At 37.8% G+C, this 19,435-nt stretch overlaps 1 protein-coding gene across 1 annotated transcript in view; it reads right to left on the reverse strand.

Annotated features, from left to right (window-relative positions):
• Sulf1 (sulfatase 1) overlaps nucleotides 1-17,224 on the reverse strand; it is a 177,586-nt gene extending 160,362 nt beyond the window's left edge. Inside the window, 1 exon segment of the mRNA XM_058573980.1 lies at nucleotides 16,889-17,224. The gene's annotated coding sequence lies outside the window, so the exon portion shown is untranslated.
• Between the last annotated feature and the right edge of the window lie 2,211 nt (nucleotides 17,225-19,435).

A 19,435-nucleotide genomic window follows, 5' to 3' on the forward strand; every position in this document is an offset into this window, starting at 1 on the left:
TATGGGAGTCTACAGTGTGGCAAAATCATGTAACCCAAAGCCAATTTTTTACAGTGTTGACAATCACATAATTTATTGCAATTGAAAAACAGAATGGTAGTATGGGTACCACACCATCATAAAGACTAAAAATCTTAAGTTGAACCATTGTAATTTGTGTATTGTGTGTGTGTGTGTGTGTATATATATATATATATATAGAAAGAGCAAGAGAGAGAATGAATAATATGTCCCCTCTCAAAAAACTGAGTAATCTGCACACAGGATCTTTTACTGGTAAATATTAATATTTTGGCATGTAGTAACTGAGACTGACTTTACCTCTTATTCTTCAAAATGGGCACAAGTGATTACGTGACATGCTGTATAATGTCAAAAATCAACCAAAATGTCTAAAAGCACTTTAGAAAGTATGACGTATAAATGTTATATAAAATTAAAAGATGCATATTTCATCAACTATGGGGGAAATCAAATTACATAAAACTTCAAAGGACTTATAGATTGGAGTGGAGCAGAAGCTAAGAAAGTCCATTGTCCTTTTCCATAAAGCCAATAAATAGTGCCAGATTTATTTTAGCAATGGGAGGTGGGGGGGGGGGGGAAACTGCTTCCACACTGTGTGTCACACTGTTGAGTGTCTCCTCCTGCAAGGACAGATGTTTTTTTTTTTTTGCTTGTTTGTTTGTTTTTTTATCTTATGCAATTTTTCACTTTGTTTTAACAGTTTGTCATTTTATTGTTTTTTTTTTGTGTGTGTGTGTGTGTAGATGATGAGCATATTTGAGAAAAGATTATAGAAAGTAAAGGGCAGTTATTGCTCAGCAGCAGAATAAAAGAGCTGTAAAGAGTTTAGTAAGAGCTCAGCTTTATTTCTTTCGGTGCTGCTTTTAAGTAATGAAAATAACATGTTTGTTTTCAGTATAGACAACAAATGAGATACAAATAGGAAATAGGGATTCTTTTTTTTTTTTTTTTGGTGCTGGGGTTTGAACCCAGGGCTTTGTGTATGCAAGACAAGCACTCTACCAACTGAGCAATATTCCTAGCCTGAGGGATACATTTTTAATAGAAATATTCAATGTAGAGGCTTAGTCAAAAATGATACAAGCAGAGTACACTCATGGACCAAAGAAATAACTTTATAGAACGCTTTTTCTGCACTCACTGCAATAAGGTTTAGCTGCACGAAAAATATATTATTATTCTGCCACATTATCTTCACAGTCCCCAAAGAATTTACCCTTTCATCAGAAATTGTAATACTGGTAAGCCTGATATTTTTATAATTCTAACCAGATTTGCAATCACATTTTCCAGTGGATTGAAATATGACCAATAACCTAAAAATATGAACAAAAATGCTCTTTTCCCTGTGACATATTTCTTTCATTGCTCTGAAAATCATAATGGCTTCCTTTAGATACTTAAAACAACAAAAAGCAAATCTAGAACATGTTTGAAAAACAAAGCCATTTTTCAAAAAGTCAAAACCACACTTTATGTGTTCTAAATTAATCTTTTTACTTTGAGTTATGAAGATGTGTTTCCTTATAGCACAAAATGAAAAATGGGACTTAATGAGTATGAAATATATTTTTTCTGTGATGATTAATTTAACTTCCTTTACAAATAAATCAATTTTAAATGTTAAGTTATATAGATACATTATTGTATATGCCCTCTTGTAATTTATTAGGCTACAAAGAATTTTGCTCTTATACTTCTCTTGGAAAAATTCCAGAACCTGAGGAAGCATTTCAAATATTTATTTCCCAGTGAAGTGATGTTATTGAGGGGCAGTTCCGTTATTCCAATGCAATAGATTTCCCTAATATTGATGTATCCGGAAAACTTGGAGTATGGAGCAGATACGTAGGGGGCAGAAGTCACAAGTTCAGGGGCTGAAGGTGTAGTAGAGCACCTGCTTAGCATGCATGTTGCTCTGGGTTCCCAGCAAAAGTCATGAGTTCTAACACTAATTACTTGAAAATGGCAATCTCTCTCTCAGATTCAGTTTTCTGGTGTACAGAAATGGCACATCTAATTTACGTACACAAATATTGCAAATTCCAATGATTTAGCTCAAGTGAAAATGTTTTAAAGGGCAATGGTTAATACTGTCATCAGCATTTGGGCAGTATTCCTCTCAGTTAAAAAAATGCCATTATGAAGAAGTTTCTCTATAATAAAGCTGAGTACTTTCAGATCCTCCATAGCAACAGTGCTAGTTATTTCTGTTGGAATGGATTTTCCACGAGAGACACATGTGAAAAATTAATGCTTTTTCTTGCATTTGATTCAGTTTCTGTCATTCCTGACAGTGCCTCACTATTCACCAGAGCACACAACAAGGGAGTCCACTGGCAAAAGGGTAGCAGAGATCACCTCTGCATGTTCCTGTTAGGCCCTAATGCAAAATGACACATGAACTCACTGCAGTCCCAGTAGAAATTTATTAACTTGGGCTTTTTGATAACACCTGAGTTGTAGAACTTTTGTGGACGTGACTCGGTGATAGAGCATTTTCCTGGTATCCCCAGGCCCTGAGTTTGACCACCAGCAATCACAAAACAATTAAATAAATAAACAAACAAATAGACAAGTTGTAATTTTTTTTTTTTTTTGGCAAGTCTCTACAAAATTGCTTCTAAGCTTCCTCAGATATAAAATTTACTTCAATGATCTCTAAGTTATACCTCTAAGATTATGTGTTTCTATGGCATCTTACGTGCCTTTCCTAGAATCCCAAATTCTCTATTATTTAACAAACAACACGTAAGATTCCATATATTTGACAGAATGTATGATAATTTAAAGTAATTAACTTAAAGCCTTTCATCTCACTTGCTACTTGTCCTACAAAGGAGAATTCCATTCCTAGCAAAGAATTTTTATAATAAATGGAACATGCTTATAATTCCAGCTACTTGGGAGGATGAGGCAGGAGGATCACAAGTTCAAAGCCAGCCTCAGCAATTAGCAAGGTCCTAAGCAACTCAGAAAGACCCTGTCTCAAAATAAAAAGTGAAAAAGGGCAGGGGTTATGGGCCAGTGGTTAAGCACCTCTGGATTTGATCCATGGTACAAAAAAAGAAAAAGAAAAAGAAAAGAGAAAGACTATGACAAAAAAAGAAAAAATACATACATATGTATATTATATATTTATGTACCATTGCAAAAAAATCCACAAACCAGTATGGTTCACTATGGCTTTTACAGGGTATTTTAATTCATGCAATGCAAGAGATATTGGACAAGTCTATGTATCTAGCCCTGTCCCTGAAATTCTGGTCTAGCTATAATTTAAAGGTCCTTCAAAACAGAATTGTCACAGTCTCTTCAGTTCAGCTCTCAGGAGAAATTAATTGATAACATAGAATCTCAAGTGACCGGCTTGTGAGTGACACCCAGCTATACAATTTCACATCTAATCAAGGAAGATGGGAATTCTAGTTGGCCTATTGTCTATTTGAATCTGATTCTGGAAGGAATCCAGCTGGCTGTAGCCCTGGAGAGAGATGTGGGCAGAAGATGGGGAAAAATTTTGTACCAGAAAATCAGTGGCCAAGATAGTGACATCCACATTGTCAAAAGAATGCATGGTGTAGCTGTTGATTTGCTGCTGATTAGTTTCCTAAAATTTCTCAATGACTAAAAGGCAATTTTCTATACCAGTTCTTTGACCATTCAAATTGCAAATGTGCAATGAAGGACTACAGCACATGCTAGAGTCTTCTTTGAAGCTATGCTTAATCAAATCACAGGTTTAAAACTCAGCTTCATTTTTTTTTTTTTTTTTTGGTACCGGGATTGAACCCAGAGGCACCTAATCACTGGGCCACATCCCTAGCCCTTTTATGTATTTTATTTGAAGACAGGTTTCACCAAATTGCTTAAAGCCTTGCTAAGTTGCTGAGGTTGGCTTTTTTTTTTAAAAGAGAGAGTGAGAGAGAGAGAAAGTATTGAGAGAGAGAGTGAGAATTCTTTAATATTTTATTTTTTTTTTAGTTTTCGGTGGACACAACGTCTTTGTTTGTATGTGGTGCTGAGGATCGAACCCGGGCTGCACGCATGCCAGGCGAGCGCGTTACCACTTGAGCCACATCCCCAGCCCCCTGAGGTTGGCTTTAAATTCATGATCCTTCTGCCTCAGCCTCCAGAGCCTCTGGGAATACAGGTGTGCGCCACTGTGCCCAGCATGCCTTAATGTTTCTAATAAGAGTAAGGAAGCAGTATGAATAATATGTGAAGAATAGCAATAAATGCAAAATTGGACATAATGTAGAGCTAATATTATGATAAGATTTTAAGTGGTAAGAGAACACACAGAAAAAGGAAATTGTTGATGATTGGAAGTGTTAGGAGTTTTTCTTTCAAGTGATGGGTGGTGGGATTTGGACAGTTGAATTATGATGGGAGGCAGCCCCAACCCAGAACACACTCTGAGCAAATGCATTGTAGTAGCCATAAGAGATGTAAATTCAGGACATGTTGGACCAGCTTAGCAATGAGCAGAAAGCATGTGGAGAAAGTGGTATGGTCACAGTAGAAACAGTGTGGAGGTCCTTAAATGCTGCTGCTTTATTTAGACTGGATGCTTTAGAAAATTGGAAGACAGCTATTTTAGGGTAGCAGAGTGACATGAGGAAACATTGCTCAGGGGAAGATTAGTTTTGCTATGCAAGATGATCTGGAGATAAGGAGATAAAGTACAGAGTTCAATTTAGAAGCATAAAATGATACAGAACTGGATTAAAGTCCTGCCCCCTTTCCCATAGCATCCTTTAGTTTTAAGAATGTGTTATTTATTCAGTTTATCTTAAGGGAAGAGCAGAAATTGCAAGTAAGTGAAATAATCTAGGTTGAAAGAATGGCAGAGGAAAGGCAGAGACAATAGATTGTTCCAAAAAGCTAATCAATTAGCTCAAAATCACACTATTAGTAGCAGTCATATTCTAGAATCCAGATTTCAGATTTCGAATGTATTTTCCACTGTATCGCCCCAGCTGTTTTTCCTAGCCTACTACTGCCATTATTCAGCAAATTTTATTTCATTGCTGGTAACATGCTTCATTTTTTAAGTCATGAAAAGTCAAAGACATAATAAAAAAAAATGTACATTTTGGTTTATTCTTGGCCCAACATAAAATATGATTTACTTGAAGTCAAAGAGGCAGTCCGGGGGTATTGGAAGCTTCTAGAAGGATTATGACAATGGCAAAAGCAATTTTAGGAACACTTACACTTTCCACACTTCTAAGCCTGTTAAGCAGTGGACCAGAATAGTCAGTTGCTAGGTAGCTATTTTTTGTAGTAAAAAGGACAATGAGAGTAACAATGATTAAACATAAAATTTTTTGATGTAATTTATTTTTTCTCTATTTTCTGTCCTGTGTGTGTGTGTGTGTGTGTGTGTGTGAAGAAAGTGAGGCTGCTAGGTATAGTGAGTGGCACATGCCTGTAATCCCAGTGGCTCCGGAGGCTGAGGCAGGAGGATCTTGAGTTCAAAGCCAGTCTCAGCAAAAGTGAGGTGCTGAGCAACTCAGTGAGACCCTGTCTCTAAATAGAATCCAAAAAAAAAGGAGGGCTGGGATGTGTCTCAGAGGTTGAGTGCCCCTAAGTTCAATCCCTGGTACCCTCTCCCCTCAAAAAAGTGAGACTATGACAGAACTTGCTTTGACTACATGGATATTCTTTATTTCCACTTCTCATCATTTTTTTTTTCTCACAAGGATGACACTTCTCCAACTCAAGACGTCTCTGTACCTATAAGACAGATGTAGAAACTTAGCATGTAGGAGTAGAAATGTGAATTGAAGATTGAATTTAGAAATCTGAAATTAAGGAGGTCCGGAATATCAGTTTAAATTTTATTGCATCGTCTCCATACAAGGGCATTTTGCCCTTTAAATTAAGTGAATGCTGTATGAAGAGGTGGGGTGCTGAGCTGGGCATCCAATCCCAGCGTCTCTGCTTGCTGCAGATGATGCTTATCGCTCTATGGCACTTAGGCATGCTATCTTCTGCCTTTGGTTCATTGCACACCATGTCTCAACAATTCAGTTGCCAGCCACTAATGGTTTTCAAATATAAACTGGCTCATGATAATTAAACCCTCGTGCCTGGCAACTTTGAAAAAGAGATTACAGGTGCTGATATTTTGGCTGGCATTTCTCCCTTAGGAACCAAGGAACACAGTTTAGAACACTTGTTGGGTAAGACAAAACAGGTCAGAATATTCATTAAAAACTTGAATAGAACCCAAATCCTTTTTTTTTTTTTTTTTTTTTTGTGTGTGTGTGTAAGTAGGGATTGAACCCAGGAGTGTTTTGCAACTAAGTAATATTCCTAGTCTTTTTTATTTATTTTTTTATTTTGAAAGAAGGTCTCCCTAAATAGCTGAAGCTGGCCTTGAACTTGCAATCCTCCTGCCTCCTACCTCCTGCCTCCCAAGTTGCTGGATTATAGGTGTACACCACCACACCAGGCCCAAGATGCTTTTTAGAAACCAGAATGCTGTCAAATCTCCATAGTCAATGCTATTCCCACACATTTTCAGTAAAGGAACTATATTTAAATTTCAAACCTTGCTGCCTCAGGGTCTATATTCTTCAATCAAGCTATCCTCAACATACAGCAAGAGATCATGACATGGCAAACAGAGCTGTCTACTTCTAATAAAACCATATCTAATCCTAAAAACTGCCCCATTGAATTAGACTAAATATTTGAATTAAAAAAAAATGGGTATTCTAGCCAGATGTGGTGGCACAACTGTAATCACAGAAACTCAGGAGTCTGAGGCAGGAAAATCTCAAATTCAAGGTTAGTCTCAGCAACTTTTTGAGGCCCTCAGCAGCTTAACAAGACCCTGTCTCAATTAAAAAGGATTGGAGATGAGGTTCAGTATTCCTGGGTTCAATCCCTAGTACAAAAATCAAATAAATTGATAATAGGATATTGCAACGTGGTCAAAGGGCAAACAAGAAAAAAAGCAGAAAACTAAAGAAAGCATTCCTAAATCTTAAAATTAAGAGTCATTGAGGGAAGAGGTATAGCTTAGTGGTAAAGCACTTGCCTAGAATATAAAAGGCCATGAGATTTTGTCTATATGCTAATTATCTTAATTTGATCATCACATATTTTATGTGTTTGTCAAAGTATCATACTCAACCCCATGATATGTATGATTGTTTTGTGTCAATTTATGATTTTTAAAAGAATGATTTGTTTGTATAGCAAAGAGGTAAGTGGGTATATCATTTATAAAGTAAGTCATTCATGCATTCTGTAAAAGGATGTCAATCAAATTTTCCAAAGTGAAACCTGAAGACTTATGAGCAAAATAAATGTATATCTAAGTTCATATTTATACACACTTAAATATAAGTCTATGTTTATATATATTTATATTACACATATTTAAGGTTCATCTCTTCTTGCCTCCAAACACACTTTAAATTGTATGTCACTCTCCACAAACGTTTCCTTAGTTCAAATGTTTTGCAGACATAGTTTGTTATTCTGACTTGAAAGTTCATTACTTTACCAAAATTAGAGTAACTTATATTTTTTACTTGGCTGACCACTTTTTTCCTTTAATCTGAAAAAAGTTTTTGTTATAAGGAGGCATGTATCTTATTTTTTTTAAATTTCAATTACATATTTTGTGTCATTTACATATTTTGTCTAATGCCTATCATTATTATTAGACATTATATAAGGTTTTATCTGTTTAACTTATATTATTAAACACTAATATACACACATATTTACCCACATTTGCATTATAAAATTATCCCAACTGTGATCTGAAACAATAAACATTTGTTCCACAATGAACATCGTCACTTGGGAAATTTGTGGGACTGACAAACAAAATTCCACTCCATCTGCCATTTTCCCTTAATGTCATCTCTGTCCTCCATTTGACCAGATTCTGTTACTGTTATTTATTTCTTTATAATGTTTTTTATACCCACTCTTTCCTCATCCTATTGCATTAATGGGAAGAGACAGCTTTTTTTTTTTTTTTTTGGTTTGGTTTTAATTTGGGGACCTTTCCAATTATTATTATTATTGTTGTTGTTTTCTTTCTGTGCTATTAGGGATTGAACCCAGGGCATTGCGCATGCTCCCACTGAGTCACACCCCCAGCCTCCAATTATCTCGATTTTGTCCCGCCCACATCTCATGACTTAAGTTTCCTAATACATCTGTTGATCTATAAAGCCCAACCTCTCAGCTGGGCTTGGTGGTGCATGCCTTTAGTTTCAGTTACCCAGGAGGCTGATGCAAAGGGTCACTGGAGTTGGGACATGCTTGAACCACACAGGGAGACGCCATCTCAAAATAAAGTACAACCTCTCCACGTGATGTGTCAGGACCCTCTAGATTGCTTAAGGTAGAAAAGAACACAGAGTGGGATCAAGAAGACCTAGACCCTTTTCCTTCTCTTCCTTCTCTCTTCATCACACTTCCCCACCCCATTTTTTCCTCCTATTTCTTTTTGCCTAAGTGGTTCTTCCATTATATATTGAAATCGTGTTTATTCAGATCCTCCAACAACAACAACAACAACAAAATTTCAAAAAGTGACACTCAGAGCAGGGAATGGTGGCACACACCTATGTAATCCCAGCGATTTAGGAGGATGAGGCAGGAGGATCACAATTTCCAGACCAGCCTTAGCAACTTTGTGAGAACTTGTCTGAAAATAAAAAGAGTTGGGAATGTGGCTCGGTGGTTATGCACCCTAGGTTTAGTTCCTGGTACAAAAAAAAAAAAAACCCACAAAAACCCCCAAAACCATTGCCAAGTCTCAAACAGTTAGAGCCTCAAACAGTTCCTTTCTGCCTTGTGTAAAAACAACGCAGCTATTTATGCACTTAACTATGTCAGATGTTGTGTGTTGACCAAATCCCCATTTTATAGAGCAGGAAAATGAGTAAAAGAGAGGGTAAATAAATTGTGGTAGATCTCCCAGTTCAGCATGGATATGGGTCACTGATCTTATTCATCTGCCTGTGGACTTAAACAAAGTCCTGTCCACCCCAGTTTCCAGCTCCTCCAATAGGGGGCTCTGTTGACATCTCTTTTATTTAAATAGTACTAATAACTGATTCTTAACCACAAAATTCTTTGCATTACTATTGAAATGTGTGCATGTCTTCCCCTCACAGCAACTTATCTTATAAGCTTTCAGGGCAAGGATGGTATCCTATATTATTTTGTATTCCCCTCTGCATCAAGATAGAAATATATATATACAGGAGTTCTCAACTATGAAAGGGCTTTGTATGCCTCATACTGTTTTGTTTTTGTTTTTGTTTTTTGTACCAGGGATTGAACTCAGCTGTGCTTAATCACTGAGCCACACCCTCAACCCCTTTTATGTTTTATTTTGAGACAGGGTCTCACTAAGAGTTGCCTGCATCTTTTGAGTCTGATTTTATTTGGCACACTATGGCGGTTCCTTTGGACATCATCTCCACTGCTGGAAAGTAAAGACTTCAGCTGTTTGGCACTGAGTACATCCCCCACATCTCCTTTACTCATTACAGATATCATAGATGAAGAAGCATGTGGTAATACGTGTGAAGCCTGTAGGTGTGCTGAATAAAAAAAATAGATTACATAGCCTATGCTTTGATTCATTTGCTATTTTCAAAGCATCTTCCATTCTCTTACCAGCATGAAGTGCTCAAGAGGAAAAAAGGAGAACATGATTTGTAGGGGCCTCTCTTCTGGGATGCAGTTCTTGTAAGATGAAAGTTAAAAGCTGAGGTTTCAAGAATTTCTGGATGCACCACAACGTACATCTGTTTACTAGGACGTTCTATTCAGGGAAAGATTGATTATTGGCAGGTGAAGGTTAAGAGGGAGGCTTTACTTGGGCAGGAAGTCTATTTAAAGAACATGTTATATTATAGAAAGGAGCTTTGGTACTAAGCCATATTAGTGATAGGAGTTGAAGATAACATCCACAGGTGCACATTTCTAAAGTAAATTATCAATAAATGCACACTCTATATGCAATTAATCCTCTTTTTTTCACCATGACTCTTATATTGTTAATTAATAATGCAATCTTCCGTTTTATTTTAAACTAATATAGCAGGTGTATCCTATGAATTGTAACATTATACAACAAAATTGGACAAGAGACAAACTCTATAATTCATGTTCCACTTCAGTTATTAGGTAGATGCTATTGTTGCAAAAAAAAAAAAAAAAAAAAAAAAAAAAAAGAAGACCCTTAGATTGCATAGTTTTGGGATTTGTTTCATCAGGGAATATGGGAATATTTTCCTGAGTTCTTGAATCTATCTTGTTTCAGTTCCTCTTTGTTAACTATGCAGTAGAAAATTCTACTATTTGAAGGCAAAACAAGCAAAAACAAAAAACAGGAAACAAAGCAATAAAACTAGTTCATGGCTGAAGATATAGCTCAATAGTAAAGAGCTGGTTGCTTGGCATGCACAAGGTCCTGGATTCAGTACCCAGCACTGCAAAACTAAAAGTCTCTGTGCCTATAATCCCAGTGACTCAGGAGACTGAGGCAGGAGGATAGCAAATTCCAAGCCAGACTCGGCAACTTAATGAGACCCTGTCTCCAATAACAAAGTAAAAGGTGCTGCGATGTAGCTCAATGGGGGAAAAAAATCATAAAACTAGTCCAGTTAATTGTAGCAACAAAACTAGTATCTCACAATGGCAATTTGTAGCTCAAATCAAGATTTGGGTAATGACAACAGAATGGATTACAAGTAAGGAGAAGTAAAATAAATATACAAATTACATGTAGGTAGATAAAAATCTACAGAATCAATATCTTAGGAACAGAAACATGCTTAGATATGTGATAAGCCAAGTCCCCATCTTACAATGATACACTTCTCTTACAAAAATGTCTAGGCTTGTTCATGAATTTATTGTCCATATGAACTTTAGATTTTTTTTTTATTTTTATTTTTATTTTTTTTTACATTTAACAAGAGCCATCTGGTCTCCTGCCAGGCCTCAAACTCTGCTCCTACAACCAACTCCTAACCTTGTGCTAGAATTTGATTAGTATGACATGAACCTTGCAAATTCATTTTGAGAGACTCTACCTTTGACAATTAAGACTTTACATCCAGAAATATAGTGTTCATTTATTCAACATAGAAGTTTGATGCCAACTACAATTAAACACTGACATGTCTTAAGACTCACATTTCAGAAATGTAGAAATCCATTTTGTACCCGTGTTGTAAAAGGAAAAAAAAAAGGTAGAAGAAAAGATCTTGATGTTAAAGGAAATGTGGAGAGTTCTATGATTTTCAATTAGCAAAGGTTGAATACTACTCAGGATTACATGGATCATATTTACTGAAGGCAAAGTAGATGAGCTTGGCTGCTATAACCAAAGATGAGGTCAAGCAACATAAATGTTAATACTGGTCTTTGAAAATTCAATGGAAATGTTTGTTGGGGAGAGAAAGAAATTTCGAGAAACATTGTGTTGTGCCCCATCCTAGGCAGTTCCATTTTCTTTCCTCTCCTTGGCCTAGAGCAGGTGCAGATCAGATGATCGGGGTTGAAAAAAAATAACTTCTGATCTACTCCAAGTCTCTGAAAACTGGAATCGAATGACCACCGTCCAAGAACATATTTTCCAAAACTTTCTCAATCAACTGTCCTTGTGGGGAAAAGGTCCCAATATTTGACAGTAGATGAAGAGTTTGGGAACAGACAAGAGCTAAAACTTTTTTGTTTTCAGATTTTTATCAAATTTGCTTTGTGGTGAAGGATGGCAAAGGTCCATGTCTTGTCTAAATGGTATTTTGGATTAGCAATCATTTCTGGAAGCTTGACCTGACTCTCCACAGTGGTTTGTCAAGTTATTATTCTTCTCTAAATAATGTCCCAGGAAGAAGGAAGAGGAGCACATGATTCTAGATGAATCCGCCTCCCTGGTGAGATTGATTGATTGGGTTATTTGTTCCCCCACAGCACCCTGGGCCAACCTTGCTATTTATTATCACTAATGGAGGACCCAGGATCATATTCTCCGTGCAACATGTATCTGCTGTTGCCAATGTCCCTACAGATCCATTAACTCAGTTGCTCCAAATTCCTAATTACCAAAATGAGTTCCCTCAATTTCCCTTTCTCTACTCCAGTCCCCTGCCTTCAGTGGCAGAAGAAAATGCCAAAGGAAGACACAACATAAATAGAATTAATGATTGACATAACTGAGATGAACACATTCCTGCTCCCTAGATCTACATCCATGTATGTACCTACCAAGCTTCTCTACCCCCCCATTTCCTAGACATCCAACATTGGACACATGCTTTCTTCACAACATTCCCAAGGGAAGTAGTCCTATCTCTGTATTACAGAGAAAAGAGCTGAAACTCAGAATGGTTAACTCCCTTGTCTAGGACCACACAGCTAGTGAGAGATAGTCTCTGGATTAGAACACAGATCTGTTTGAAATCAAGGCCTGTACAATCTTGCTCCAAAGTCATATTTAGAACTTCATATGCTAGAGGAACAGTTAAAAAATGTAACTTCTACCTTAGTTTCAGAGAAATGAAATAGACAGGGATTTCACATATAATACTCCGATTTAATTTTGGGCAATAATTTCACATTCTACCTGAGAGACATTTCCCCTGAAGTTAAACGCTATTGGAGTTTCATCATTTGTTCCTTTTCTCTCATGAATGGGGAGGAAGGTACAAGAGTCAGTTAATGTTGCCAAACTGGGATAAATAGAATAAAGTACTTCGTCAGAATGTTGGAGTATCCTAGTGAGTTAGACAATACACATTTACTACTGTCTTCTGTAGGGCATAAAAGTGAATCAGGCCCTTCCCTATCACCCTATCTTAGGAGTCAAGGAATAAAAAAGCAAATTATAGTGCAGGATAAAAAGAAAAATAAGGCAATTATGCTAAGCACCATCCAGAGGTAACTAACTAATAGGCAGCACCAAGGGAAGGTGACCATCACTGGTCAGGGGAGGCTTGAGGAAGAGTTGGAACTTAAGCAAAAATTTTGAGAGATGAAGAAATAAATAGAAGAGAATGAACATGAGAGCACGTTCCACGTAGGGGTGGGAGTGCAAGGAATGTGCATATGAAGATGAACTCATTTTACAATCAGCCAGAAAACAGGAGTAGTTAGGGCCGCAAGAGACTAGGAAGGGCAGGACACGGACTGGAACATCAGCTGGACGGAAGGTAGGCAGGTTGTGGTGGGGATCTGGTTGGAAAGTTGGGGTCAAGTACCAGAAGGTCAGCACATTAGACTGTAGCTCGGTGGTAGAGTGTGAATTTAGGGTGCCTGAGGCTCTGGTTCAATCATCAGTTTAAAAAAAAAGGGGGAGGAAAAGGAGGAGGAGGAGGAGGAGGAGGAGAGAATAAAGAGAACTAGTTAAGGAGGCTGTTTCAATGACCCATGTGTGAGAGCATCACTGCACTGGGACAGTAGCTATGGGCCAGATGTGGAAGGCATTTTAAAGAAGGACTCAGAATTCGATGACAGATTGGCTGTGGAGGAGAGGGAAATATTAGGGGGAAAAATAAATGCTAACAGGCCAATTCCCCTCCTCCCCAATTGAGATCAAATTGAAAATATTTTAAATAGGAAACATATTTCAGGTTGAACTTTTTCCATAAAATATCTTCTTTCAACTTTTTTTTCATGGGTCTAATCTAACGAAAAGGTGAATTTACCATATGACCATAGTCTTAATTTTATACATGAGCCAGGCCCTTTCCCCCAAAGTCAATAATGATGATTAAAAATAATAATCTATTTAGAGTCAGCTTTTTAAAATCTTAATCCCCTTAAATTTACTCCATGCTCTGCACACAAAAGTATTGCATACTGAAAAAAGAACCAGATGTCCCAAGCTGACCCATTGGTTGGCCTCATCCACATAATGGTTGGGAAAATCTTAATACTATGTGTGGCTCAGTATCAGAAATCCTGCTTTATGCATTTAATGAATAAACGTGTTTTAAATCTAAAACAACAGAAGAACCAAACCCCTATTCATCCCTATGTGGCTATGTAATTAGGAGAGGAAATGGAAAGTGTCCCGTTTGCCACTTGTCTTGACAATGACGATGGAAATGGCCACAACAATCTGTCTGACATCATCATATAGATTTCCTTAGAAGGAAAGAGCCCCTTTCAGTTCCCCGATGAAGGTCCCCACTCAATCTACCAGGTGCTCTGTCAATACCTGGCTGAATGGAGATCAACACTCCCCTCTATAATAACTTTTATTTTTTTTTCAGAACCCCTCTAAGATTTGTCACCTTAGGACACACCTAGAGAGAAGGCTAGAGCAACAGTGCACACTGAGATGGCCCTACCCCCAGCTGTGCCTGGGAAGGGTGGTATCTTCTGTGTTCAAACACTTTTACAGCTGTTAGAATACTGATGGGAACTTCATGTGTGTTACCAGCACCAGCGCTGTCAGGGAGAAAGCAAATGTCAAACCCAAGTATGTGGAAGTCACCATAAATAAGTCTCTGAATGTTCACCATCTGGAACAGTAGATTTAGATTTTGACTAGAAACTGATTGCCCTGTGGGCACTATCTTAAGCAAGTCCTCCAGTTCACCAGATAACTTCATATTACCTTGTTAGGGGGTCAAAAACACAGCTTTACCTCTTCAGGTGTGAATCGATTATTTCACCACACTTTCTTGTTTCTTTCCTTTGTACGATTGATTTTTGGGGGAAGGGTTCTCCCATACTGTCAATCCTGTGTGGTCAGCTGTGTGATCAGTCTAGAGCACCAGGGACATAGGGCTGTTCTAAATGGCACCTTGCCTTTGTCAGAATGCTATCACTTCATGTCTCAGGGGGTGAATCCAGCCTGTGTGCAGGAACTTTACTTTTTTCCAGAATTATCTCTGCAGTGGTGGAAAGTGGCCTGGATAGCTAGCACCATACCTGCCTCCTGCTGTACAAATAGTTCTGATCCTGATACCACATCAGTCTGCCTTTCCGTTTTTTAAAAATTGTTTTAAACCCCAGTTCCATTGTAAAGCCAAAATGGAATGACAGGAATTCCAAAAGACTTCAGCTTGCGAACTAAGTCCTATTTTGGTTATGTAATATTGGAAATCAGATAATACTCAGCTGGAATTACTGTTATAAATATCTTTTCTCACTGAAGATTCTTCAAACCCTAACCAGAGGACATTCTGAATAATAACTAGGCCCTAAACTAAAATACTGTTTTAATCTTAACTTTTACATTTATCTATTTATTTATTTACTTTATTATTATTATTTTTTTTACAAAACTTGGAATCGAACCCAGGACTTTGTGCATGTTAGGCAAGCACTCTACTACAGAACTACACGCCCAGCCCAAATATTAACTTTCTTAAAAAGAGGATTTTAAAAAATCAACTATCTGGCTAAAAAAAAAAAAGAAAAGAAAGAAAAGCAAAAAAATATATATATATAGTGCAACCTGAAACATCATTTTTCAGGTATCTTTATACAGTTCAATTCTAAAAATCACTAGCCTTCAATCCTGTTATTCAGCCTACTAAACAGCTCCTATTTCAGAATAGCTTATATACAGCATGATTCACACTCCCTCACCTGCAAAGAGTAAGGACGGTGTTGGGTTTCGTTACCAAATGTGCAAGTCCAGTAAGAACAAGAATTCTTGCACGTCACAGGTATATTATGAACATGTATGGAAGGCCAAGGTTTGGGTGACAAATCCTCATGGACTCCCCTCATTTGCTCAAACATTTGAAAAGTGAAAATTTCATGTTTTGATCACTGCAAAAATAGAGCATCCACCTGAAAGGCTTTTTTTTTTAACCACAAATTATGCATAGGACATAAACCCCCCTTGTTATATCACTGACAATTTAAACTTGGTGGGTGTTTTTGGGAGAGTGGTCACTTGCACATAGGATGACAACTCACTTTATGCGGCTCAAGCCCTCCATGACCATTAATTTCCAATGACTAATTTATAATTAAACCCGTTTTGTTTGTTTATAACCAAGTCTGAATATCTATTTACATTTAATTAGCACTTCAGATAGCCTGTTTAAAACCTATAAACCTAGTGACTTTAATGATCCATTACAGATATGCTACTTAGTTTTCCATGACTTGTAAAACTTTCACAAACAGATCTGCAAATGAATTACCTCCATCTGCTCCCCCTTGCAGCTGCAAGAGGGCTGTGTTAAAGAGCATTTTCCTCCTTCCTCCTCTTCTGCTTCTCTTTCAGCTCCCTGCATTTTTGTTTTAAAGTCGACCTATCCGCTGCTCAGAGGGGAGCCCCTTCTCCTAAAGAGTTTCCAAACTTTACAGTCAATCTCCAAAAAAAATTTAAAAACCACTTTGCTCCCTCATAAATCAGACACGATCTACCTTGTACCAACCGGTGAACAAAGCATTTCCATCTCTGCCAGCAACTCCGTAACTAGACCTTTGCAAGACTCTTTATGAATTGGGTAGTAAAATGCAACAGTTTGAAACTGCATTCTGATTTTGAAAGCTCAGATCAATGCTCTCTTGGCCTTGATCATCCCTGACGAGCAATTTACAGTCACTGCTTTGAGTGTAGAGCGGGGATCTTAAAGGGGATCTTAAAGGGCACAAACACGGCTCCAAAAGACATTTTCTTAGCTACACCTTCCAGAGCAAGGCATGAGAAGTGTTAGTTCTGTAAAGACAGCCAAGCATCAAGCTATGTGCACTGTTATCTGTCAGCCGTACAATAGCAGCATTGATAGGACAGCACCAACTGGCTTTGACAAGTGTGCTGTGCTAGCATTCCATTCAAAACTATGGCAAAAGAGAAAGAGACACAAGCATTCAACATCTTTTACTTTACCTGAAAAAAAAAACGGCTTTTCTTGTGGCTGCTGAAAATAAATTCCTCCTCTTTCTTCCAAAAGCAAAGTAGTTGTATTGCCTGCAACTCTCACTTGGAGAAGACCACACAGCTCCGGCAAGGCAGCCTTCCTTCTCTTAATCCCCACTCGAATGTGATGACACACACTAACCCCAACCATCTGTTGAAACACGTCCTCAAGCACTCAGCACAGTGGTGTGTCAAGACAGGCTGCCCAATCCAATTGCTGGGGCTGGATGTCTCCTACGGATTGGAGGCTGAGGGCAGGGCTGAAACTGGAGGTCTGAGAACTCCCAGTCAAGTAACCTGAGATTTTCGGAGAGAAAGGATTGCTATAAAAAGAGGAGGAGTGGGAGGTGCTAAAGGGAAGGTAGAGGGAATGAATTATTCTGGTGGCCAGTTGTGCGTTACTTTTCACAACTCCTTGTGCTCCTCCAGGGACAACGGGGACCCTCGGTAGGATGCCCAGAAACACTAAAAATCTTTTACAGCCAATCTATTGAGGGCAATCTTCTCAGCAAGCCACTTTCCCCTACCAACCGGAGATAAAAGATTCTTCTTGACATGCTGATAAAGTGTTAAATGTGGGAGTAGTTTGCACTGAAATGTGACATCTACATTTTGAAATCTAAACTCCTACCTTCCTTTGATTAGATCGTGGCTGCCTCCAGCATTCCTGGGAGGGTGCGCGTGTAGGGGGAGGGGGGCGTGCGCCGCTGCCGATGAGAGCCGAAACTTCTCTATTGCCACATAACAGCTCTGCACTGTGTGCTACAGGCTCAAGTTCAGAAATAGTCAATGAAAATCATTTTCATTTCTGCTCATGTAAAATCGCACGCTCTCCCATAGATAAAGGTGGCTTTTTTTTTTTTTTAATCACTTGCTGCTTTACAGACATCTCTTTGTAAAAGCACTTGGTACCCGAGGGTTGCACTCTGTCATTGATTATTTTTATTGGCTTCTAGTTAATTGCACTTATAATGTCCATATAGCTCAAGCAGCTCATTAAGAATTTTGCTTTGAAATGTTTTCAATTTTTAGTCATTTCAATACCTCCTTCTTACATGCATTTTTTTTTTAAAGTCCTCTGGACTGTTTTAAAAGAACTAATTACTTTGATAGCAGTCTGAATCAGAACATGGCTTTGTTACAGTGCCTTGAGAAGAAGTCTGGAAATAAATTACTTACAAATCTTATCGTTTCAAAAATTCCATCAGACATCTAAGGGATTTTGATAATCTTAAAGAGAAAATGAGATTTTTAAATACGAACAACTCCCCGACAATATCTGTGGGAAGACAATATTTTAAATATTACACCTTTAAAAATTTTTTTGAACTGGAAGGAGGATTGCTTGGGGAAAAAAAGGAACACATTAAACTTGTCTAGAGCATCAAAATCTAGACTATAAATAGGTATCCAATATTTGCAGTATCAGTATGTCAAAGAGAATTATTTCAGTATCTAGGAGCATTAACTTGATTAACTTGGATTTTTTTCAGGGATTTTTTTGAATAAAATTATATTAAGAAACTTAAAAATGATTCCCAGTGCAATTTTTTTTGAAGCACAGGATTACAGAACTATTATTTTCATATAGCAAAGTTTTCTTATAACTTCGTTGTAAAGGAGGGGGAAAAAGGGAATCAGAGGTTGGAGTCCTGATTCTTTTGCTCAGTTTTTACCCAGAAGTGATTATGAGGTGTCTGTTTCACAATAAATAGTGTATTCACTAAACCACTACTCCTAATCACCTAAATCCAGATACATAATCAACACAAACATTTTCAACAATGGCAAGTGGCAGGGCAGGGCTAAAACTTCCCTGGGGCACCATAAACTTTTAATAGTGCCAATTATTGTAAAGCTTCCCCCCCCCTTTTTGGGGGGTGGGGGCAGGGGCAGGCAGTGGCTAATCCAACCAGACCTGTGTCTGGAAACCTGGATCACCTCAACTGCATAGATTTTGAAGACCCCGGAGACATTATTAAGGTAGTTTGCATTCTCTTAAACTCTAAATTGAGTTACAAAAGTAAAACCTAAGAAATTGTGAAGGTGTTAAATCAATATGTTTTATCAACCCGGAGCTTGTAACTCACCTTCTAAAAGACATTTCCCAAATGGGCCTGGCACTGACCTACAGTTATTGTTTAAAATGTTTTTTTTTTCTTTTTAAATTTGTTTAACAACATTGTATCCTAGTCTTCATTGTAAACCTTTTCATTAAATCTAAGTTACTACTTCTCTTTTATTGATATCTTCAGCTACTGACCCTGCTAATCACTTTCTTTAAAATACAAAATACAAGTCTACAAGAGATCCTGGCCATTTGCTCTGATTGCAAGGCTTGCTCTGGGCAGTGGCTGTACATGCCACCTTTCAAAAGTGTTGTAGAATGAGTCCACAGACACATTTTTTGTTGTTGTTGTTGTTCTGAAATGCTTTTGTTAGGGAAAAATCAACTCAAACCCAAACCTGAAGCTGGTGCTGCAGGATAAGTTCCCCCCCACACCTTTCTCCCTGTAG

The sequence above is a fragment of the Marmota monax genome, unplaced genomic scaffold (genome assembly GCF_021218885.2).
Source record: "Marmota monax isolate L192 unplaced genomic scaffold, Marmota_monax_Labrador192_F-V1.1 WCK01_AAM20220418_F8-fsc00044, whole genome shotgun sequence".
NCBI lineage: Eukaryota > Metazoa > Chordata > Mammalia > Rodentia > Sciuridae > Marmota > Marmota monax.